Genomic DNA, 26,549 nt, shown 5'->3' with positions numbered 1-26,549 from the left:
CAATCCTGACTCATTTTGCAAATACATTTCCAATTTGCACCATTATTTTTTTTGCCAACATTACATCCAAATATGAAACACAATAGAACAAGAAAGAGGCCCAAAGGGCTTGTAAATCTGCACAAGAATGTATGCAGCAGTCTATGTATACTGACTGGAGAATTATTAAGAGAGACATATGATGAGAGAGAGAGGAATAAGAGGTCAGAGGAGAAACTATAAAAAGAAGGGGCACTATTAGGAGACAGAAGGAGACAATAAAGACAGAGAGGGATTACAAGGACAGGAGGGAGTATGAGAAGAAGTGGCACTGTGAAGAAAGACAAATTAAAAATAAGGAAAGAAGGAAAATATCAGAAGAGAGGGGACACTATAAGCAGAGAAAGTTAAACTGTGAGAGAGACAACACACATTATAGAAAAAGGTGCAAGTGTAAATCTTTAATTTTCACAGATGCTCAGTGTGATTCTAGACAAAACATTTTAAACCATACATTGCACCAAAACACATAAACCACACTTAGGGCCCGATGTAGGTAATCCCAGATTATCGATTCTTGAATACCGAATCATACCGATTCGGTATTTAAGAACAGGCAAATGGGATGTAGGTAATTTTACCGAAAAAATTACCGAATCGATAAGTTTCGGTAATTACCGAATCGGTAAATACCGATTCGGTAATTGCCATTCATTCCTAGGGGCCTCATTCATTCCTATGGACCTGGAGGCCCATAGGAATGAATGTCATTACCTAATTGGTAAATACCGATTCAGTAAATGGGGAAAACATTGAAGGGTGGCAGGGTGTCACTTTGACACCCTGTTGCACCCCTCAAATGTGTATGGGTGCACATGTTGCAGACATACATGCCCTTAGGGCATGTATGTCTGCAACATGGCACTGTTGGAAAAGCAAAAAAAAATGCTTTTTCTAAGGTTTTCATTATTTACCACCAACTTCTAGTTGGTGGTAAATAACGAATCCTAAGATGGGAAAAGCACTCATTTGAGTGCTCCCTACATTTCAGATACGGTAATTTACCAATTCGGTATTTTTAAGAATCGGTAATTTATCGAATTCTTAAATACCGATTCGGCAAATTACCGAATCTGAAATGATGCCACCTACATATGAAAAGACTAATTCCGGTCGGTAACGGCTGAAATTCGGTAATTTCGGCCATTACCGACCGGAATTACGCTTCCTACATTTGGCCCTAAAACATTTTATTGACTAAACACATTCTATGTATATGACCACTACATTTCAGTAGACAATCCTGACTCATTTTGCAAATACATTTCTAATTTGCACCATTATTTTTTGCCAACATTACATCCAAATATGAAACACAATAGAACAAGAAAGAGGCCCAAGGGGCTTGAAAATCTGCGCAAGAATGTATGCAGCAGTCTATGTATACTGACTGGAGAATTATTAAGAAAGACATATGATGAAAGAGAGAGGAATACGAGGTCAGAGGAGAGACTATAAAAAGAAGGGGGACTATTAGGAGTCAGAAGGAGGCAATAAGGTTAGAGGGAGACTAAAAGGACAGGAGCAAGTATAAAAAGGTGAAACTGTGAACAAAGACAAATTAAAATAGGGAAAGAAGGGAAATATCAGAAGAGAGGGGATACTATAAGCAGAGAGAGTTAGACTGAGAGAGAGAGACAGCGGACAATATAGAAAAAGGTGCAAGTGTAAATCCTTAATTTTCACAGACGCTCAGTGTGATTCTAGACAAAACAATTGTAAACCATACATTTCACCAAAACAGATTTACCACACTAAAACATTTTAGTGACTAAACACATTCCATGTATATGACCACTACATTTCAGTAGACAATCCTGACTCATTTTGCAAATACATTTCCAATTTGCACCATTATTTCTTTGCCAACATTACATCCAAATATGAAACACAATAGAACAAGAAAGAGGCCCAGGGGGCTTGTAAATCTGCACAAGAATGTATGCAGCAGTCTATGTATACTGACTGGAGAAATATTAAGAGAGACATATGATGAGAGAGAGAGGAATACGAGGTCAGAGGAGAAACTATAAAACGAAGGGACACTATTAGGAGACAGAAGGAGACAATAAATACAGAGAGGGATTAAAAGGACAGGAGGGAGTATGAGAAGAAGTGTCACTGTGAAGAAAGACAAATTAAAATAAGGAAAGAAGGAAAATATCAGAGGAGTGGGCACACTATAAGCAGAGAGAGTTAAACTGTGAGAGAGACAGCGAAGATTATAGAAAAAGATGAAAGTGTAAATCTTTAATTTTCACAGACGCTCAGTGTGATTCTAGACAAACAATTTTAAACCATACATTTCACCAAAACACATTTACCACACTAAAACATGTTAGTGACCAAAACACATTCCATGTATATGACCACTACATTTCAGTAGACAATCCTGACTCATTTTGCAAATACATTTCCAATTTGCATCATTATTTTTTGACTAACATTACATCCAAATATGAAACACAATAGGACAAGAAAGAGGCCCAAGGGGCTTGTAAATCTGCGCAAGAATGTATGCAGCAGTGTATATATACTGACTGGAGAATTATTAAAAGAGACATATGATGAAAGAGAGATGAATAAGAGGTCAGAGGAGAGACTATAAAAAGAAGGGGGACTATTAAGAGTCAAAAGGAGACACTAAGGTTAGAGGGAAACTAAAAGCCCAGGAGAGAGTATAAAAAAAGTGAAACTGTGAACAAAGACGAATTAAAATAAGGAAAGAATGGAAATATCAGAAGACAGGGGACACTATAAGCAGAGAGAGTTAGGCTGAGAGAGAGACAGCGGACATTATAGAAAAAGGTGCAAGTGTAAATCTTTAATCTTCACAGGCTCTCAGTGTGATTCTAGACAAAAAAATGTAAACCATACATTTCACCAAAATAAATTTACCACACTAAAATATTTTAGTGACTAAACACATTCCATGTATATGACCACTACATTTCAGGACACAATCCTGACTCATTTTGCAAATACATTTCCAATTTGCACCATTATTTTTTTTGCCAACATTACATCCAAATATGAAACACAATAGAACAAGAAAGAGGCCCAATGGGCTTGTAAATCTGCACAAGAATGTATGCAGCAGTCTATGTATACTGACTGGAGAATTATTAAGAGAGACATATGATGAGAGAGAGAGGAATAAGAGGTCAGAGGAGAAACTATAAAAAGAAGGGGCACTATTAGGAGACAGAAGGAGACAATAAAGACAGAGAGGGATTACAAGGACAGGAGGGAGTATGAGAAGAAGTGGCACTGTGAAGAAAGACAAATAAAAAATGAGGAAAGAAGGAAAATATCAGAAGAGAGGGGACACTATAAGCAGAGAAAGTTAAACTGTGAGAGAGACAACAAACATTATAGAAAAAGGTGCAAGTGTAAATCTTTAATTTTCACAGATGCTCAGTGTGATTCTAAACAAAACATTGTAAACCATACATTGCACCAAAACACATAAACCACACTTAGGGCCCGATGTAGGTAATCCCAGATTACCGATTCTTAAATACCGAATCATACCGATTCGGTATTTAAGAACAGGCAAATGGGGTGTAGGTAATTTTACCGAAAAAATTACCGAATCGGCAAGTTTCGGTAATTACCGAATCGGTAAATACCGATTCGGTAATTGCCATTCATTCCTATGGGCCTCATTCATTCCTATGGACCTGGAGGCCCATAGGAATAAATGTCAATTACCGAATCTGTAAATACCGATTCGGTAAATGGGGAAACATTGAAGGGTGGCAGGGTGTCACTTTGGCACCCTGTTGCACCCCTCAAATGTGTATGGGTGCACATGTTGCAAACATACATGCCCTAAGGGCATGTATGTCTGCAACATGGCACTGTTGGAAAAGCAAAAAAAAATGCTTTTTCTAAGGTTTTCATTATTTACCACCAACTTCTAGTTGGTGGTAAATAACGAATCCTAAGATGGGAAAAGCACTCACTTGAGTGCTCCTTACATTTCAGATACGGTAATTTACCGATTCGGTATTTTTCAGAATCGGTAATTTATCTACTTCTTAAATACCGATTCGGCAAATTACCGAATCTGAAATGAAGCCACCTACATATGAAAAGCCTAATTCCGGTCGGTAACGGCTGAAATTCGGTAATTTCGCCCGTTACCGACCGGAATTACGATCCTACACCTGGCCCTAAAACATTTTATTGACTAAACACATTCCATGTATATGACCACTACATTTCAGTAGACAATCCTGACTCATTTTGCAAATACATTTCTAATTTGCACCATTAGTTTTTGCCAACATTACATCCAAATATGAAACACAATAGAACAAGAAAGAGGCCCAAGGTGCTTGAAAATCTGCGCAAGAATGTATGCAGCAGTGTATGTATACTGACTGTAGAATTATTAAGAGAAACATAAGATGAAAGAGAGAGGAATAAGAGGTCAGAGGAGAGACTATAGAAAGAAGGGGGACTATTAGGAGACAGAAGGAGGCAATAAGGTTAGAGGGAGGCTAAAAGGACAGGAGCGAGTATAAAAAAGTGAAACTGTGAACAAAGACAAATTAAAATAAGGAAAGAAGGGAAATATCAGAAGAGAGGGAATACTATACGCTGAGAGAGTTAGACTGAGAGAGAGACAGCGGACATTATAGAAAAAGGTGCAAGTGTAAATCCTTAATTTTCACAGACGCTCAGTGTGATTCTAGACAAAAAAATTGTAAACCATACATTTCACCAAAACAGATTTACCACACTAAAACATTTTAGTGACTAAACACATTCCATGTATATGACCACTACATTTCAGTAGACAATCCTGACTCATTTTGTAAATACATTTCCAATTTGCACCATTAATTCTTTTGCCAACATTACATCCAAATATGAAACACAATAGAACAAGAAAGAGGCCCAAGGGTCTTGTAAATCTGCACAAGAATGTATGCAGCAGTCTATGTATACTGACTGGAGAATTATTAAGAGAGATATATGATGAGAGAGAGAGGAATAAGAGGTCAGAGGAGAAACTATAAAAAGAAGGGACACTATTAGGAAACAGAAGGAGACAATAAAGACAGAGAGGGATTAAAAGGACAGGAGGGAGTATGAGAAGAAGTGTCACTGTGAAGAAAGACAAATTAAAATAAGGAAAGAAGGAAAATATCAGAAGAGTGGGGACACTATAAGCAGAGAAAGTTAAACTGTGAGAGAGGCAAAAACATTATAGAAAAAGGTGCAAGTGTAAATCTTTAATTTTCACAGATGCTGAGTGTGATTTTAGACAAAACATATTAAACCATACATTTCACCAAAACACATTTACCACACTAAAACATTTTATTGACTAAACACATTCCATGTATATGACCACTACATTTCAGTAGATAATCCTGACTCATTTTGCAAATACATTTCCAATTTGCAGCATTATTGTTTTTCCAACATTACATCCAAATATGAAACACAATAGAACAAGATAGGGGCCCAAGGGGCTTGTATATCTGCGCAAGAATATATGCAGCAGTGCATGTATACTGACTGGAGAATTATTAAGAGAGACATGTGATGAAAGAGAGAGGAATAAGAGGTCAGAGGAGAGACTATAAAAAGAAGGGGGACTATTAAGAGTCAAAAGGAGACAATAAGGTTACAGGGTGACTAAAGGGACAGGAGGCAGTATGAGAAAAAGTGGCACTGTGAACAAAGACAGTTTAAAATAAGGAAAGAAGGGAAATATCAGAAGAGAGGGGACACTATAAGCAGAGAGAGGTAGACTGTGAGAGAGCCAGTGGAGACTATGAAAAAAGATGCAAGTATAAATCTTTAATTTTCACAGACGCTAAGGGGTCCATTAGGATGTCGGGCGGTGGCACCACCGTGGTGGTGGCGGGGCGGAAAAACAATCCAGACTCTCCGCCGTGCCGAATGACGTCTGCCCCGCTTGACAAATTAGGATGGCCCAAACAAGCTGACGCACCCCAGCGGAGACACCGCCCAGCCTGAGCAGGCGGAAAGTCGACAGCGAAGCGCGGACGCCGAGACCCGGTCATGAACTCCATGGACCCAGCCCTTCATATGCATCCGGTGATGTACCTGCTACAACACTACCGCCAGATGGGCCGCCGCGGACGCCGCCGCAGGTACGCCACTACACATACTCAACACACATGCCGACACAGGGCCCAAGCACCATACAGACACCCTGCTGGTGGACACAACACATCCACACGGGCACCCATACATCACCCACCTCACAACAAGGCACCCCTCTGCGTCGGGAACATACATCGTCCGCCAACCAGCTGCAACGTCCCGGTCCCGGTCACGTCACCGTCGCGGTCAACACATGCGCACTATGCAGAAGGCAGGGCCACTCCAAGGCATGGGCAGGGCACAAACACCATAGGGACACACCACCCCCAATCACACATCAACACACCACAACAAGTCACAGGCCAAGTGCCCATCCCGTGCACCACCCAGGCACACCAACAAGCACTGCAACAACAAGCAAAATGTACACCCTCTGCACCACACAACACACAACCAGGGACACAGTCACTGCAGGAGTGGCTGACAAGGAACACACAACACCAGTGCCATGCACACAAAAGGTTCACAATCCCTCCCATTACATACACAAACAAACACACACCCTGGGTGTAGCCACAAACCTAACACACACAAAGGGATGCCCCAACAGATGCCTGCACAAGAACAACATACAAACACTACAGGAACACATACTGAACTCCAACAGAAACAGACATACCCTGTCAGTCACACTGGGGAAAAGCAATGGGAGCACAGACACAACAGGAGTACACAACAACATCACTCAGGAATAAAACACACACACCATAACACTAATCACACAAGAAGTGCATCTGGACAATCACACACTGCCACACCAAACCGACCATAGATGCACATGAAACTCCAAACAACAAACACCACAAGACATCAGGGGATGCACATCAGGCAATGCCACAGCCACATACACACAGCACTGCATGCACAACTAGCAGTGTGTGCATAACAAGCACAACAGCCACACACACACATGATTGACACAACCACATCACACACACCACAAAACTTCACTTCACAAATACAACAGCACACCCAGTAACTCAAGCAATACCACAGCCAACATCCACACCTCCAACACAACAACTACACATGGACCATTCTGGGATACAAGAGCCCAGCCACCTCCACCAGATAACTGGCCAGCACACTGCTGAAGTGCACATAACCATTACAGAATGACCAATAGCACAGGGACAGCACACATAAACCATTGGGGCAATGTCCAGAGTGGAATAACACACATGGCCCAAGAACTGCACCACAAAGCAGAAGCCCACAAATTAATTGATGTGGAGGCACACACACATGGAAACCAAGGGGACAGCTCACATCAAAGTGAAACAGCCTGCATGTCAGTAACAAACATGTAAGGGGTGTACCACACCCAAATAAAGGGAGGGAACATGCACAATGGCCAGGCACAAGTGGCACACATAGGGGATGGACCAAAACCACGCACACCATGCCATACAGGAGTGGAAAAACCACCATGTGCCTGCAATGCATGACAATCACAATGCCAGTGTGGAGCAGCAGGCACACACAGTTTACACAAAAACACACAAAACACATTGAGGATCAGCCAAACCCAACACTGATGTGCAACTCACACACTTTGCACACTTCAAACTTACAAACACAACATCACACACAACACCATGGATACACCAACACACAGCACAGTGCACTACAAACGGCTCACACAAGTGCATACAATCCTCTACACAGGTCAAGACAAAACAAACAACAGGTATACAACTCCTGGATGACACATGTGTGTCCGCCACAACACAGGGCACACACATATATCCACTACAAACTCACACCCTTCACACTGCACACCTCTGCTACACCCAATACCACGCATCTCATGTAAGGGAATGGTACCAGGACCAAGAGCCAACACAAGATGACCATACACATACAAGGCTGGGCACACAGAAAGGAAACCACACACATACTTAATGACATATCCCAGCCAGCTCCTAAACATTTGCACAGCATCACACCCTGTGCTGGCAGTGTCCCCCAGCCAGACATGTGAACAGTGTAGGCAACAGTAGCAAATCACTATCAAGATGGCTGCATGGCAGCTAAAATAGCCATCACACATGACAACATTTTCAGGGTCAGAATGGACTGAAGACCCTGTCACCACTGTCCAAAAATATGATGCCTGCAAAGGGCCTTGCAATGTTGAAGTTATACATTGAGCATGGTGCACAGGCAATCAAATGCGAATGGAAACAGAACTTTAATCAGCAAGGACACTGACAAAACACACAACAGAAGTAACTGTATTTATTCACAGATTGCACAGATGTAGCGGTACAACAATTGTAGACAACAGCAAGGATCAAAATGGTGTTCAAATGCTAGATACCATAGCACAGGGGAGAGATCAACACAGCAGAGCAACAGGGCCAGTGTCCATGGCAGGTGAGACAGCAAGTAGACGAGAGGCTGCACAGGGGAGAGTACAGCACAGCAGAGCAACAGGGCCAGTGTCCATGGCATGTGAGAGTACAGCACAGCAGAGCAACAGGGCCAGTGTCCATGGCAGGTGAGACAGCAAGTAGACGAGAGGCTGCACAGGGGAGAGTACAGCACAGCAGAGCAACAGGGCCAGTGTCCATGGCAGGGAAGAGGCCAACACAGCAGAGCAACAGGGCCAGTGTCCATGGCAGGGGAGAGTACAGCACAGCAGAGCAACAGGGCCAGTGTCCTTGGCAGGGACGAGGCCAACACAGCAGAGCAACAGGGCCAGTGCCCATGGCAGGGGAGAGGCCAACACAACAGAGCAACAGTGCCAGTGTCCATGGCAGGGGAGAGGCCAACACAGCAGAGCAACAGGGCCAGTGTCCATGGCAGGGGAGAGGCCAACACAGCAGAGCAACAGGGCCAGCAACACACCCATGTTCCAAACAATGTACAGGACTAGCTCACCTGTATGATGCACAGGCGTATGAGGGTGATGTCAACTCACTCTTTGCTGTCATGTGGACTTGTACGTGGCTGTGTGTCGGGGACAGCAGTAGTGAACACAATAGAGACCGCTCCCAGCTATAGCCCAAATTAAATTTACAGTGAGGCGCCTAGTGATAGTGAGGCATCTCACAAAAAGTGATAGACTGGCATCACACACCACCTGGCGTCATGCTTCATCATCTGCCAGTCCTCGCCCTCCAGAAACCGCGTTTGGTGGAGGGCGGGCATGCACCTGGAGACAGGGATGCACTTCTAAGTGAGTGGGGGCCCAAAAAGTGAGAATTAAAAGGCCATCACAGTACACCCATGAATTCTTTATTCAAAAGGGAGACTGTGTGGGATTAAAATGGAAAGTGCGGTGAGTAAGGATACTATCATCCCGTCAACAAGAAATACAATTTCCCTCACGACCTCTTAAGGTTTTTTACCAAACCACTTTGTATCTACTTATTTTAAACACAAGGTGACTCCATATACAATTATTTTTAGACTTTTTTATTTATTTATTCATTTTTTGTCATTTCTTTATATTCTTCATTCATTTCATAGAAAAAGATTTGTTATACAAAAAAACATTTAAAATTTATAAAGCAATTCATCACTAGACATCGTACAGACAAAAAAAACTAAATATTCATTTGTTATAAACTCATACAACCATTATCATACATACTCCATTCACTCTACATTCTGTGTCGGAGGGATCACGTGTAGTTGTGTGATCTAATACGCAAGGTCGACGCGTTTCGGTGGGTTACCCGCGGACATGAGGAACGTCAAGGAATAGGTATATCTACTGTTTCGTGTAGTTTAATTCATATGTGTTCTTAGTTTCAATGGGATATATCCTTATCGTCCTGTTTTTATCCCAAGCGTGTCTGTTTGTCTCAGTTAGAATAACATGCCGCCATGTATCGCGTCCTCATGTGCGTCTCCGTACTAGGCTACCTACGCGGGTACTTGAAGTTATGAACTACATGTTTTAACTTGAAGATACTTATTGGAACAGAAGTTGGCATATAAATCGCTACAAGTCAAACCAGAATAGAATAGCTGAACTACATTACCGTAGTTCTTTAGATGTCGATACAGAACGTTTAATGTTTTTCGGAGTGAACGACTATTCTGCAAAGAGGTCCTGAGGAAGGTGGTCGTAACCCACCGAAACGCGTCACACTGACTCAGACTACAGGTGCACACAGAAATATTCACACATGCAAATACTGTCCTGGCACCTACATGGCTATCAACCGTTGGCTCTGTATGTCTTACAACGTTACACAGAACACACATACATACAAGTCCAGGCATATAAAAGAGTGACATTGTGTAACACACACTCCCTTGCCCTGGAGACAGCTTGTCTGTCAGTGTTTCACACGACACCACGCCACCAGGCATATACTGCAGCTGCGCAACTACACGTCTGACACCCCCTTGCCCTGAAGCTACCTTCATGGTGACTTACCACTACATTGGGACCACCAAACAGCCTTGGGTACTGTGCCATCACCTCGTCCACAAAGACCTCCAGCTCCTCAATTGTGAATGGACTGGCACGGATCTTCTCTGTCCTTGCCATCCCTGTGGACATGTAACACCTGTGGTGGTAGTGAGTGGTGAGGGGTCCCAGGCAGCAGGTTCTTCAGGCAGCAGCAGGAGAGGGTCCCAGGCAGCAGGAGGAGAGGGTCCCAGGCAGCAGGCTCTTCAGGCAGCAGCAGGAGAGGGTCCCAGGCAGCAGATACTACAGGCAGCAGCAGGAGAGGGTCCCAGGCAGCAGGCTCCGTGAGCAGTGGAAATGTGAGGCTCACTACCACAGATTTATAGCCCCCTGGGGTCGTTTGGAAGCTGCAAAGCAGCAACAATTGGTTGTCCAGGTCTGCCTCTTTCAAAAGTATCCAATGACCGCCTCTGCGGCGGCGGAGCACACCTTCCGCGACTTTCAAATCTGCATCATGCCACCGCGATCATCGCTCCCATTGGCTGTAGGCAATGCTTCATGGCGGTGATGCACCACGGGTCCCCGGGGTGCGCTACCACGATGGCGCATCATTCAAAAGTATCCAATGACCGCCTCTGCGGTGGCGGAGCATGCCGACCGCCATGTACACATGCCCATATACCAATGGCTACCGCACTTGTGAAGGGGGTGGTGCTGGCGTCACACCGCCGGGGACAGGCGGTAGGTACCGCAATGCATGCGGCGGAGCATGCCCACTGCCATGTACACATGCCCATATGCCAATGGCTACCGCACTTGTGAAGGGGGTGGTGCTGGCATCACACCACCAGGGACAGGCGGTAGGTACCGCGATGCATGCGGCGGAGCATGCCCACCGCCATGTACACATTCCCATATGCCAATGGCTACCGCACTTGTGAAGGGGGTGGTGCTGGCGTCACACCACCGGGGACAGGCGGTAGGTACCGTGATGCATGCGGCGGAGCATGCCCACCGCCATGTACATATGCCCATATGCCAATGGCTACCGCACTTGTGAAGGGGGTGGTGCTGGTGTCACGCCACCGGGGACAGGCGGTAGGTACCACGATGCATGCGGCGGAGCATGCCCACTGCCATGTACACATATCCATATGCCAATGGCTACCGCACTTGTGAAGGGGGTGGTGCTGGCGTCACACCACCGGGGACAGGCGGTAGGTACCACTATTTTCATGACCATTAAAGGCTATGTCAATCCTAAAGAGTGTAACAGTACACAGCAGCAACATGGTGAAGGGCACATCATTGTACACACAATGCCATACTTCCATGTCATCCACAGGTGGACGCACGTTCAGTGTGACACACTTTGGTCTGTAGTCCCTGCCATGTTAGTTATGCATTTGATGGCTGATGATGCTTGACACTCTTGAGCTGGTGTTAATGATGTAGTACTAATCAAGTTGTTGTGGGTCAGTGATGACCTTGACAAGGCTTGTGTCACTGCATTGTATCGTATCAGACTGGTGCATTCACAACAGCTCATGCACACAACTGAAAGTTTTCCTGATACTGTGATCATTGTGTTGCTGGATGTGTGCAGAGTTTACATGATGCATTGAGGTGTGACAGGTACAGCAGATGGGTATGATACAGACATGGTCATTTCAAAGACATTGGCGGATGTTGCAGCACCTTGCCTGCACATGTGAATTGTGTTCTCCAGTATGTGCGCATTCACATTCCCCGATGTGTTTGTGGCACTTGTGTATTGTCAGTGGAGATGTGTGCCCTCTGTGTGTATCAGAAGCCCACCCATGTAACATTGGTGTGCCATGCATCTCTCAGGCAGTCTTGTCCCATGACCTCATTGATGGTATGTGCTGTGGCCATCTCATTATGGTTGTCACTGATATTTTCAATTTTACATCCTAACTAGGAGGAGGCCAAATCTCCTACGTCACCTGACAGTGCTGGAGGACATGGCAAATGAGGCAATAATACGGAAATTCCGCCTGGATAGACCAACACTGAAGATCCTGTGTGATATATTGGAGCCCCACCTGCAGCCTCACCGTCACTATCCAACGGCATTCACACCCACATACAAGGTGATGGCAGCACTCCACTTTTTTGCAACAGGTTCCTTCCAGGAGACCCTGGCTAGCACTGGAGGGATGTCGCAGCCCATGTGCAGCATGGTGCTTAGGGATGTTCTTGCAGCCATGATGCTGTATCGGAATCGCTACATCCATTTCCCTAGGGGAGGAGAATTGGCTGCCGTGAAGGGGGACTACCTATCCCCTTGGGCGCATCCCACATGTTGTTGGTGCCATCGATTGCACCCATGTAGGTCTAGTGGCACCACAGGCGACGGAGCACATTTATAGGAACCGCAAACATTATCATTCCATCAATGTGCAGGTGGTGTGCCTTGCGGACATGACCATGTCTCATGTGTGTGCGAAGTATCCAGGCTCGGCGCATGATTCGTACATCATGAGGTACAGCATGGTGCCACGGATGATGGAGAATCTGCATCCCGAGCGTGCTTGGATTGCGGGTGAGTATGCCTACTAATATGGCGTGCTGTGAGTTGCCTCATGCACTCTGGCTGTGCAACATTGCAATGGGTGTTTGTCATTCACAGGTGACTCAGCATATCCCAGTAGGCCATGGCTGTTGAGCCCCCTCAGGAATCCCAGGACCCCGGCTGACATCCGCTACAATGAGGCCCATGGCAGGACCCGACGGGTAATCGAACAGACTTTTGGCCTGCTGAAGTCAAGATTCCGCTGCCTTGACAGGACTGGAGGTGCACTGGCATACAATTGCTGATACGATACTTGTTGAGATCCAGGTTTTAGAATCCCAAATTAAAGCTACCCTTTCCAGTAAAGCCTTTCAGAAGAATCTAGATGAGGCTAATAAAAACAATAGGGAGTTCAAAGAATTCACCTTGTCCGTAAAGATTGAGAAATTCAGAAAAGATCTGGATAAATTTAAACTCGATAAGGTTTATCCCTACACCAGTGATTCATACACCCCACCTGACTTTTCTGCAAATGGGCGCAAAACAGGATCTAGCTATGGGACATCGAGCTCTGATGAAAACACATCGGGTAGCGACACTGGCTCCACTAATCAGGGATCTCGAGCTAGAGGTCGAGGAAAAAGAAATTTTCGCAACAACTGGAGAGGGAATCAACAGAACCAAACACAAGCATGGTGGCCACCAAATCCGTGGCAATTCGGAGGCCCGCCTTTTCCCCCTCAGATGGGACTTCAACCTATGGCCCCTTTTCAACCACACATGGGACCTTTTCCACCACCATATCCCACAAATTTTGGAGGACAGCCTTTTTTAGGCGGAGGTCGGGGACGGTCCCGAGGCAGAAGAAGAGGCCAACAGAAGCCACAGGTGCACTACAGCCCGACAGCAACATCAGCGAGGAACCTGAGGAGCACGACCTCGAAGAACAAGGAACAAGCATCGACCAGCTTGGAACCAGCCTTGTGATCAACTTGAGCCAACACACTCTGACACCTATTGAAGAGAAGGCTCTTAATAGAGGTTTAGGTTTTGTGCCCACACACATGAATGACCACTTTGAAACACGACTCGAACTGTCTAGATTTCTACGCAAGATAAGATTACATTTCTTTTTTGCAGATAAACAAGAACACGAATCACAAGACAGTAGAGGTTCTAACACAGGTTTGAAGAATAAATCTACTTTCTACCCACCTTCTCACTCGATGCCTCCAAAAGTTTTGGCCTTCGAGCAGGCAATTGAGAAGAGTGTTGAGGATCTATTTGTACATCAAGAGAACGTGTTTTACAACAACTTTTCCAGAGAGGAACAATTGTCTCTCAAAACTTTGACCATGGATAGGGAACTCACGATAAAACCAGCAGATAAGGGTGGTGCGATTGTACTGCTGGACACTAGCACTTATCGGACTGAATGTCTACGCCAGTTGGGCGATGTGAGATCTTACCGCCTCCTGGATACTGATCCTACTCAGGAACTGAAAACCACTATTGCAGGGATGACTGAAGAAGCGCTGTCTGAAGGATGGATCACGCCACAGGAGGCTTCCTTCCTGTGTACCTTACACCCTGTCACTCCATATTTTTATGCCCTACCCAAGGTGCATAAAAAACAAAGACCACCTCCGGGTCGCCCAATTATTTCGGGCATCGGTTCCATCCTTGAACCTTTATCAACATTTGTTGATCATTTTCTGCGCCCCATGGTCCAAGAGATGCCTACCTATTTAAAGGACACAACTGACGTCTTACGTCTGTTGCCGGAAATTGATTTTAATGCTACCACTGATCTTCTCGTCTCTTTCATGTAGAAGCATTATACACATCAATTCCGCAGGATGAGACTCTTGAAGTCATACAGCTTCTACTACAATCGAGAGACCTAGACAGCATTGCACCACCAAGTTTCATCATGGCCTGTGCCACCTTGGCAATGAAACACAATTTTTTTCAATTTGAAAATTCGATGTACCTCCAGACGTCAGGTACCAGTATGTGGAGCGTTTACGCTCCTAGTCTGGCAAATCTCTATGTTCATTCATTTGAACAGGAGCACATACTGGTCACCACAAATCCTTTCATCGATTGTATCAAAATATGGAAAAGGTACATCGATGATGTCCTAGTGGTATGGCGGGGCACAAAAGAGAGTTGTAATGACTTCCTGGTTTGGCTAAACAACAGAAACGATTTCCTACGCTTCACAATTGAAGTAGGTGGCAACCAACTAGCTTTTCTGGATTTATTCATCACAGCAACTCCGGAAGGATTGCAATCAGAGCTGTACAGGAAACCTTTAGCGAAAAACTCTTTATTATGGTTTGACAGCCACCACCCTAAATCTCTACGGGAGAATTTGCCCTATGGACAGTTTTTACGGGTCCAGAGGAACTGTTCAAACTCTGTGGCTTTTAATACACATTCTCTGGCCTTGAAGGATCAACTGATCTCTAGGAAATATCCGTCGAGACTGGTACACCGTTCATTGAAACGTGCCCGGAATAATAATAGGCTGACTCTCCTTTAACCTTCTGTCCAAAAACCTCCTTTGGAGAGGCTCACCTTTGTAACAACCTTTGGAACCCTATCAAACAGCATACAGAAAGTGGTCAAGAGGCATTGGTCTATTCTCAACTCTGATCATGTCTCTATTCAGAGTCCACTGTTCTCGTTCAAAAGGGGACCCAATCTCAGGGACCGATTGGTCCATACTCGACCACCTGACGAAAGACCAAGGGCCCTGGGTGCTCTCTGGGACCTTCCACCCGTAATTGGTCATCATCCCTGTGGTACGTGCCAGGCTTGCCCCCAAACGAGGAAGACAACAGAAAGAGACATAGGCACATCAAGGCCGTGGATTCAAACAAAATTCACCAATTGCAACAGCGAAAATCTGGTTTATCTCATCACCTGTCCTTGTGGTCTCAGATATATAGGCAGGACGACCCGCAAAATCAAGGTCAGGATCTCTGAGCACAAGAGCACCATCAGGTGTAAGAGACAGGCCACAAAGTTGACAAACCATTTCCTCGAAGCACGCCACCCTTCAATGGCTTTCCAATGGACAGTTATTGAAAAACCCCATATTCCAGCACACGTTGCGGATGTGTCCAGATATCTCTTACTCAAAGAACAAAAATGGGTGTTCAAATTGGGAACCAACCGTGTGGGGTTAAATGACGATATACCCTGGTCAGCCTTATAATCTAATGTCCAAATTACTGTCATCTGGTGATATTTCATTAAATAATTAGAGGCTGGAGCCTAGGATAGACAGTGTCTATAAGCGGTAAATGTAATCATTCGCCTACTTGTATCCGGCAGGCTCACTTACATACATCATCTCCCCAACATACATCATCTCCCCAATTTATAATATATTCTGACTCAGTAAGCCAGACTATCACTGGTGTAGACAAATGTGAATGCCCCTGCTTGTACCTGCTCTATGGTCTCTGGTTACTCTGGCCAAAAGTGAAACCCCTTTTTGACCCACTGTACCATGGACGGTGTGTGTAGTGTAAACACTCCGGCTTATCATACACCTTTTGCCGCTTTGAAAACGTGTTCGTTTCCTGTTAGATGTAGCATTTGTTTACAAAAAATATGTCTTTGTCAACAAAGTTTGACTTTACAAACTCTGTAAACATCACACGGGTTGAGCCAGGGAGTATCATGCCCTTCATATGAGGATTGGCTGACAACCTTTCTTGTCAAACCAATCAGCAACCTGTTTCCATCGTTTTCAGCACGTCATCAAAACAGCGCACCACGTGATCGGCCCTCGGCCAATCACGCACAGGGTTATAATCCCTGGTTCCTACCTGTCTCAGCACCTCCCCGATCGGCTTAGATGCCGTGTGGTGAAGTACCGACGGACAGGTAGGCAAGGAGAAGGAGCTTTTTCTTTCTTCTGTTTTTTTGAACTAATATTTTAAAATGTGTGATTGACGCTTGCTTGTTTGAGCTTGTTTGACCGCTTGGGGATACGCTACCCTCAGGCTGTGTAAACGATCGTCAACAGGTCTTGTACTTGTTTAACAATTGCTAAAAACACGAAAGCTGTTTTTTTAAAAATATTTGAGACTTTTGACGGATTGTACAGACGCTGGATAGATGAATTCAAACATTTCACAAGGGATTTGGATAACAGACTCCTGTTTATTTATCTCCTTTGATATAGAGCGGTGCTTCCCCTTTTCCTGAGCCGTGGCCAGGTGGGGTGAGGTATTTTCCTCTTACAAGTACGGTAAGAAGGTTCTTTTATACCAAATTGGTATCTCTTAAATTAGAGCCAATATTGAGATATATGCACGAATAGTATGCTAGTGATACATAACACGGTCACTTGACTTTAACAAGAATTTACACAAGAATCTAGATGAGGCTAATAAAAACAATAGGGAGTTCAAAGAATTCACCTTGTCCGTAAAGATTGAGAAATTCAGAAAAGATCTGGATAAATTTAAACTCGATAAGGTTTATCCCTACACCAGTGATTCATACACCCCACCTGACTTTTCTGCGAATGGGCGCAAAACAGGATCTAGCTATGGGACATCGAGCTCTGATGAAAACACATCGGGTAGCGACACTGGCTCCACTAATCAGGGATCTCGAGCTAGAGGTCGAGGAAAAAGAAATTTTCGCAACAACTGGAGAGGGAATCAACAGAACCAAACACAAGCATGGTGGCCACCAAATCCGTGGCAATTCGCAGGCCCGCCTTTTCCCCCTCAGATGGGACTTCAACCTATGGCCCCTTTTCAACCACACATGGGACCTTTTCCACCACAATATCCCACAAATTTTGGAGGACAGCCTTTTTTAGGCGGAGGTCGGGGACGGTCCCGAGGCAGAAGAAGAGGCCAACAGAAGCCACAGGTGCACTACAGCCCGCCAGCAACATCAGCGATGAACCTGAGGAGCACGACCTCGAAGAACAAGGAACAAGCAGCGACCAGCTTGGAACCAGCCTTGTGATCAACTTGAGCCAACACACTCTGACACCTATTGAAGAGAAGGCTCTTAATAGAGGTTTAGGTTTTATGCCCACACACATGAATGACCACTTTGAAACACGACTCGAACTGTCTAGATTTCTACACAAGATAAGATTACATTTCTTTTTTGCAGATAAACAAGAACTCAAATCACAAGACAGTAGAGGTTCTAACACAGGTTTGAAGAATAAATCTACTTTCTACCCACCTTCTCACTCGATGCCTCCGAAAGTTTTGGCCTTCGAGCAGGCAATTGAGAAGAGTGTTGAGGATCTATTTGTACATCAACAGAACGTGTTTTACAACAACTTCTCCAGAGAGGAACAATTGGCTCCCAAAACTTTGACCATGGATAAGGAACTCATGATAAAACCGGCAGATAAGGGTGGTGCGATTGTACTGCTGGACACTAGCACTTATCGGACTGAATGTCTACGCCAGTTGGGCGATGTGAGATCTTACCGCCTCCTGGATACTGATCCTACTCAGGATTTGAAAACTACTATTGCAGGGATGACTGAAGAAGCGCTGTCTGAAGGATGGATCACGCCACCGGAGGCTTCCTTCCTGTGTACCGTACACCCTGTCACTCCATATTTTTATGCCCTACCCAAGGTGCATAAAAAACAAAGACCACCTCCGGGTCGCCCAATTATTTCGGGCATCGGTTCCATCCTTGAACCTTTATCAACATTTGTTGATCATTTTCTGCGCCACATGGTCCAAGAGATGCCTACCTATTTAAAGGACACAACTGACGTCTTACGTCTGTTGCCGGAAATTGATTTTAATGCTACCACTGATCTTCTCGTCTCTTTCGATGTAGAAGCATTATACACATCAATTCCACAGGATGAGACTCTTGAAGTCATACAGCTTCTGCTACAATCGAGAGACCTAGACAGCATTACACCACCAAGTTTCATCATGGCCTGTGCCACCTTGGCAATGAAACACAATTTTTTTCAATTTGAAAATTCGATGTACCTCCAGACGTCAGGTACCAGTATGTGGAGCGTTTACGCTCCTAGTCTGGCAAATCTCTATGTTCATTCATTTGAACAGGAGCACATACTGGTCACCACAAATCCTTTCATCGATTGTATCAAAATATGGAAAAGGTACATCGATGATGTCCTAGTGGTATGGCGGGGCACAAAAGAGAGTTGTAATGACTTCCTGGTTTGGCTAAACAACAGAAACGATTTCCTACGCTTCACAATTGAAGTAGGTGGCAACCAACTAGGTTTTCTTGATTTATTCATCACAGCAACTCCGGAAGGATTGCAATCAGAGCTGTACAGGAAACCTTTAGCGAAAAACTCTTTATTATGCTTTGACAGCCACCACCCTAAATCTCTAAGGGAGAATTTGCCTTATGGACAGTTTTTACGGGTCCAGAGGAACTGTTCAAACTCTGTGGCTTTTAAAACACATTCTCTGGCCTTGAAGGATCAACTGATCTCTAGGAAATATCCGTCGAGACTGGTACACCGTTCATTGAAACGTGCCCGGAATAATAATAGGCTGGCTCTCCTTGAACCTTCTGTCCAAAAACCTCCTTTGGAGAGGCTCACCTTTGTAACAACCTTTGGAACCCTATCAAACAGCATACAGAAAGTGGTCAAGAGGCATTGGTCTATTCTCAACTCTGATCATGTCTCTATTCAGAGTCCACTGTTCTCGTTCAAAAGGGGACCCAATCTCAGGGACCGATTGGTCCATACTTGACCACGTGACGAAAGAAAAAGGGCCCTGGGTGCTCTCTGGGACCTTCCACCCGTAATTGGTCATCATCCCTGTGGTACGTGCCAGGCTTGCCCACAAACGAGGAAGACAACAGAAATAGACATAGGCACATCAAGGCCGTGGATTCAAACAAAATTCACCAATTGCAACAGCGAAAATCTGGTTTATCTCATCACCTGTCCTTGTGGTCTCAGATATATAGGCAGGACGACCCGCAAAATCAAGGTCAGGATCTCTGAGCACAAGAGCACCATCAGGTGTAAGAGACAGGCCACAAAGTTGACAAACCATTTCCTCGAAGCACGCCACCCTTCAACGGCTTTCCAATGGACAGTTATTGAAAAACCCCATATTCCAGCACACGTTGCGGATGTGTCCAGATATCACTTACTCAAAGAACAAAAATGGGTGTTCAAATTGGGAACCAACCGTGTGGGGTTAAATGACGATATACCCTGGTCAGCCATATAATCTAATGTCCAAATTACTGTCATCTGGTGATATTTCAATAAATAAATAGAGGCTGGAGCCTAGGATAGACAGTGTCTATAAGCGGTAAATGTAATCATTCGCCTACTTGTATCCGGCAGGCTCACTTATATACATCATCTCCCCAACATACATCATCTCCCCAATTTATAATATATTCTGACTCAGTAAGCCAGACTATCACTGGTGTAGACAAATGTGAATGCCCCTGCTCGTACCTGCTCTATGGTCTCTAGTTACTCTGGCCAAAAGTGAACCCCCTTTTTTGACCCACTGTACCATGGACGGTGTGTGTAGTGTAAACACTCCGGCTTATCATACACCTTTTGCCGCTTTGAAAACGTGTTCGTTTCCTGTTAGATGTAGCATTTGTTTACAAAGAATATGTCTTTGTCAATAAAGTTTCACTTTACGAACTCTGTAAACATCACACGGGTTGAGCCAGGGAGTATCATGCCCTTCATATGACGATTGGCTGACAACCTTTCTTGCCAAACCAATCAGCAACCTGCTTCCATCGTTTTCAGCACGTCATCAAAACAGCGCACCACATGATCGGCCCTCGGCCAATCACGCACGGGGTTATAATCCCTGGTTCCTACCTGCCTCGGCACCTCCCCGATCGGCTTAAATGCCGTGTGGTGAAGTACCGACGGACAGGTAGGCAAGGAGAAGGAGCTTTTTCTTTCTTCTGTTTTTTTTAACTAATATTTTAAAATGTGTGATTGACGCTTGCTTGTTTGAGCTTGTTTGACCGCTTGGGGATACGCTACCCTCAGGCTGTGTAAACGATCGTCAACAGGTCTTGTACTTGTTTAACAATTGCTAAAAACACGAAAGCTGGGTTTTTTAAAATATTTGAGACTTTTGACGGATTGTACAGACGCTGGATAGATGAATTCAAACATTTCACAAGGGATTTGGATAACAGACTCCTGTTTATTTATCTCCTTTGATATAGAGCGGTGCTTCCCCTTTTCCTGAGCCGTGGCCAGGTGAGGTGTTTTCCTCTTACAAGTACGGTCAGAAGGTTCTTTTATACCAAATTGGTATCTCTTAAATTAGAGCCAATATTGAGATATATGCACGAATAGTATGCTAGTGATACATAACACGGTCACTTGACATTAACAAGAATTTACACTTTTAAATTATGAACTGAACTCTGCACGATGTGTTTTCCTTTTTTCTAGTTTCATGTGTTTATTTCCTTGTAGTAGTTTCACACGACTTGGAAGAGTGAAAGAAACGCTACGGACCCCTAGTGAATTCAGGTGCTGTCCGTTGTTGTTCTGATTTTGAGCACAAATTTTGGTTTCTTTAATCACTATTATTTGCAGTAGCCATTACTAATTACGGTCCTGAAGAAAGCAATGACAAATGTGTCAAGAATTGCTGAAACATGTTGACCATATATAAACCATGTAGACAGTCCATATTAAAGTGACTGTCAGTAACTACTTTTTAATAGTGGAGGCTTGGGTAGCACCCGAATAAAGTTATTAGTACCCTCTTATCCATTTTTAATCACATTCTTTCTTATTATTTTGTTCACACTTTTTCTTGTGCACTGCAACATCAGTCCCGCATGTACCATGTGTGCTACGATTCTCCTTATTGAGTAATAAGACCATAATAAGACCCACTTGACCGGTTAAGGGTACCTTTATATACATCTGGACCCTTGACTGTGAAAGTATAGTGGCATTCCTGATCTTGGTCTTGTTTGGTATCCCAAATGATGAAGGGCGGTTCCGTATGGTGACTGATGGGAATCCTCGGTTGACCACAACAGGTATGACCTTAGATTGTCCCACACATGATTTAGTGAACATCTGAAACACAAGACGTGCATTGTTTGAGTTCTTTTCTTCTTTTCTTAAGACCCTCTGACACATCTGTTGTTAAAAGTATCTGGGGAATCTGTCAGAGCTTGGTCTCATAAAATCCCTTTGGTCCTAAACTAACTGTTTTTGTCTGCACTGGCATACTCGCCTGGGAAGGTGTGCAAGATCGTTGTGGCATGCTGCACAACCTGGCCATCCACAAGGGGATCCCCCTGCTCCTGGATGATTGTGAGGAACCAAGGCCACCACCTGCTCAAGGACCTGAGCCCAGTGATGAGAACAGTGGAGAGGAGGAAGGAGTAGACCTGCGCCAGCAGCTCATTGACCGCTACTTCACTTGAAGGTGCGTGTCGAGGTACAACGTGTACATTGTCTGGTGTGGTTGCTGTTGTTGTGAAGGGCTATGCGCGGATGTAACCGACAGGCACACGTTCAGTCACCTGTGTGTGGTAAATGTGACATTGACGTTCCATACGGGGACGTATGCTGGACCATTGTCAAGTATGCCTGTTGTGTCTTGTATATGTTTAGTGTAGTGTTCTGCCTGTGATGCCACAATGAGACCAGTGGCTACTGTTCTGTTGTGTCTCCCGAGGTGCTACAGAAGAATACTGCCCTACATACTGTACATCATTTGGACACATCATGGGCATTGTCAACACTGTAAATATTGCACTAAAAACGATAATGCACAAAATCAGGTGTGTCAGGTATTTTATTTTGGAAGTGGACATGTGAATTGTGCGGGAATATTTACATGAAGGTGGGGAATGAGCAGTGAGTTGACAGTCATGGTCGATGAGATGCAAAAGTAGACACCACATGAATGTGGTGACCCAGTCCAACAAACAAGTGCCATTGCTCATCGTCCATACTGTCCTGGGAGTCCACATCTGAGAGTCCATGTGCCGGGGGTGGAGACTTGCTCTGTTGGTCATTTGGATGGTCCTCAGCAGTGAGTTCTTCATCACCTGTGGAGTAGATGGGGAATGGTCAGTCTTGGGCACTGTGCAAGTATTGTCTCGACTGCGTATCATCGACAGTCTGTACACTGCACAATTATGAAGTCACAAGTAGTACAATTCACGGCGACACTGTGTGTAATATCATAGTGCAGAGGAACATCATTTACTCATACATGTTGAATGTCAATGCAATGCATGCAATTGTTGTTGCGTTTAGGGATGCAGGTCTACCACACGCACACACATCAGGAAGAGTTAAGATAGCTACCTATCTGTTAGGTGAGGGTGAAGAGTGCAATGGCTGACACTTTCTCCTGGGTGGTGGAGGCCTGTAACCTGCTCAGCTGTGGGCCAGGGAGCATGGTGGGAGTGGTAGTGCAGGCCTCCCTCCAACAGACAGACATCACAAGCAAGAAAGCTACCTACCTGTTAGGTGAGGGTGAAGAGTGCAATGGCTGACACATGCTCCTGAGTGGGGGAGGCCTCCATGCTACTGGAGTGTGGGCCAGGGGGCATGCAGGGAGTAGTGATACAGGCATCCCACCCCCAAACAGTGCTCCAATGCAAGATGGCTACCTACGTGTAAGTCTGTTTGGTGAAGAGTGCCATGGCTGACACTTGGTCCTGGGTGGGGGAGGCCTCAATGATGCTGGAGTGTGGGCCAGGGGGCATGCTGGGAGTAGTGATACAGGCCTCCCTCCCCCAAACAGTGCTCCAATACAAGATGGCTACCTACCTGTAAGTCTGTTTGGTGAAGAGTGCAATGGCTGACACTTGCTCCTGGGTGGGGAAGGCCTCCATGCTGCTGGAGTGTGGGCCAGGGGGCATGCTGGGAGTTGTGATACAGGCCTCCCACCCCCAAACAGTGCTCCAATACAAGATGGCTACCTACCTGTAAGTCTGTTTGGTGAAGAGTGCAATGGCTGTCACTTGCTCCTGGGTGGGGGAGGCCTGTATCCTGCTCAGCTGTAGGCCAGGGGGCATGGTGGGAGTGGTAGTCCAGGCCTCCCTCCCTCCCCCATACAGGCCTCCTAAGCAAGATGGCTAGCTACCTGTTGGGTGAGGGTGGACAGTGTAATGGTGTTTAGGTATTGCAAGGAAGTACTTGTCAGTGTGTTGTTTGGCATTTGTTTGTACTTACCAGCCTCCGCTCCTCCGCTCCCCCGGGTACTCCTGTGAGACTCTCAGGAAGCAGTATGGCAAGCACCTTCTCCTCCCATGGTGTGAATGTTTTCGGTGGGATGGGAGGGCCACTGCCAGTCACATTCGCCAGCGTCCAGTTCTTGTTCCTCCTCTCCTTGACAACCCTCTTGAGATCAGGCCACCTCTTCATGATCTCCTTCTTGGATATTGGGGTGGTCCCTACTGCATTCATCCTTTCCCACATTTGTGTCCTCGTGGCTAATGGTGTCTGTTGGACCAGGCTACCAAACAATTGTGGCTCTACTCTCACAATCTCATTGACCATGACTGTCAACTCACTCTGGGTGAATTTGGGCATTTTTTGTGCTGTCATGGTTTGTGGTGGTTGAGGTTTTTGTGGGTGCAGGGGTGTGGGTGCAGGGGTGTGGTTTAGAGGTGTGAGGTGTGTTGTGTGCTGGGGGATTGTTTGTGCTGGAGTAATGGTGGTGGTGCTGGTAGTGGTGCATGTGTGTGTGTGCTGTGCTCTTTTGCCTCTCCTGTTAGATGTGGTGTATGGCCTTCTCTTCTGGAGTGTAGCAAAGGATTGTGGTTAGTGAAGGGAGTGGCTTTATACTCAGCTGTGTGGGTGTGTCCAAGTGGAATTTGGGTGTCAGGTGTGTTGTGGGAGTTGTCCTGTGCTGTTTTATTTTTATTTGCATTTATTTGTTTAATTTGTATGTGTATTATGTATTTGGGGGGCATGGCTAATTTTATTTGTGCAATGTTTGGCTGCGGTGTTTTGGCATCGTCCGCCATGTTTTTCATGTCCCGTCCGCTGCGGTGGCTATGCTTCAGCTCTTCCTCTATTTCTCCCATTCACTCCTATGTACGTCTGCGGCGGTCAGTAACAGCGGTTCCGACCACGACACCCTCGGGGATATCCTTATTTCCCGTGCGGTGTGTCCGCTGTCCTTGCGGCGGGTTGTTGCTTTTCCGCAGCTTTTCCAACCGCTGCGGTCGGGTTTTGACCATCACCGCCCGCGTCGGACGGCTTTGCTTGGCCCGCTACCGCCGCGTTCGGTCTTTAGTGGCGGTTGATCCTAATGTGGCCACCGGGGTATCCGCGGTGCAGGCGGGCGGTTGGTTTGCTCCTCCATGGCGGTCGGGGTGGTTTTCCGCCTGCTATCCAAATGACCCCCTAAGTGTGATTCTAGACAAAAAAAATGTAAACCATACATTTCATCAAAACACATTGACCACACTAAAACATTTTAGTGACTAAAGACAATCCATTTATATGACCACTACATTTCACTAGACAATCCTGACTCATTTTGCAAATACATTTCCAATTTGCACCGTTATTTTTTTTGGCCAACATTACATCCAAATATGAGACACAATAGAACAAGAAAGAGGCCCAAGAGGCATGAAAATCTGCCAAAAAGTGTATGCAACAGTCTATGTATACTGACTACAAAATTGTAGATTTAGAACACAAGCCTAATTCTAAACAAGCAACACTATTAAGTATTCTACAACTAAAAAAGTGACTGCAAACATTCGAAATTTTTTTAGTACTGCACTTTATTGCACAAAAATGACTAACTAAACACATTAACTTACCAAATGATTTTATCACAATAGTTATCCAAATGCAGACAAACTCAGAATACGGTTCTACAAACTTTGCAGGAATAAACACATTACTATTACTAAAAATAAAATGCAACACATAGAGTCCCTTACAAGTAATCAACTCACCTTTCAAACTGATTGGAAGATTAGGAAGAATGGCACTCACACAGCAGATAGCCTCACACAGAATCTCTCTGCTTCAGTGCGTGCAGCAGAACCAAACAAATGGCACATTTTCCCACTCAATTTACACATATATACACATTAATAACAAATCAAATTCCTTCACACAATAATTCAAAACCAAAGACACATTTCCATTGGTTCAACATTTCAAACCTTTCCAACTGACATCATTTTCCACACTCCCCCCAGCAGATCATGCAAAAGTTAACTGTCAACAGAGGTCAAAAGTTCAGCACTCTATAAAACACTGCTACTCAACAAGTTTAGACTATGCATAAGTACTTACATATAAGTACCAATAAATTGAAAATGTATAATTAGAACCAACCAACACATAAACACATAAACTTGATAGATATTTGTAAAATATTTTTTAATTGAGTTTTTCATGCTAAGGTACGCTCACGGGACGTCTTACAGACTTTGCACCGTACG

Source organism: Lissotriton helveticus, chromosome 6 (genome assembly GCF_964261635.1).
Source record: "Lissotriton helveticus chromosome 6, aLisHel1.1, whole genome shotgun sequence".
Taxonomy (NCBI): Eukaryota; Metazoa; Chordata; class Amphibia; order Caudata; family Salamandridae; genus Lissotriton; species Lissotriton helveticus.
This window is presented reverse-complemented; position numbering follows the sequence as displayed.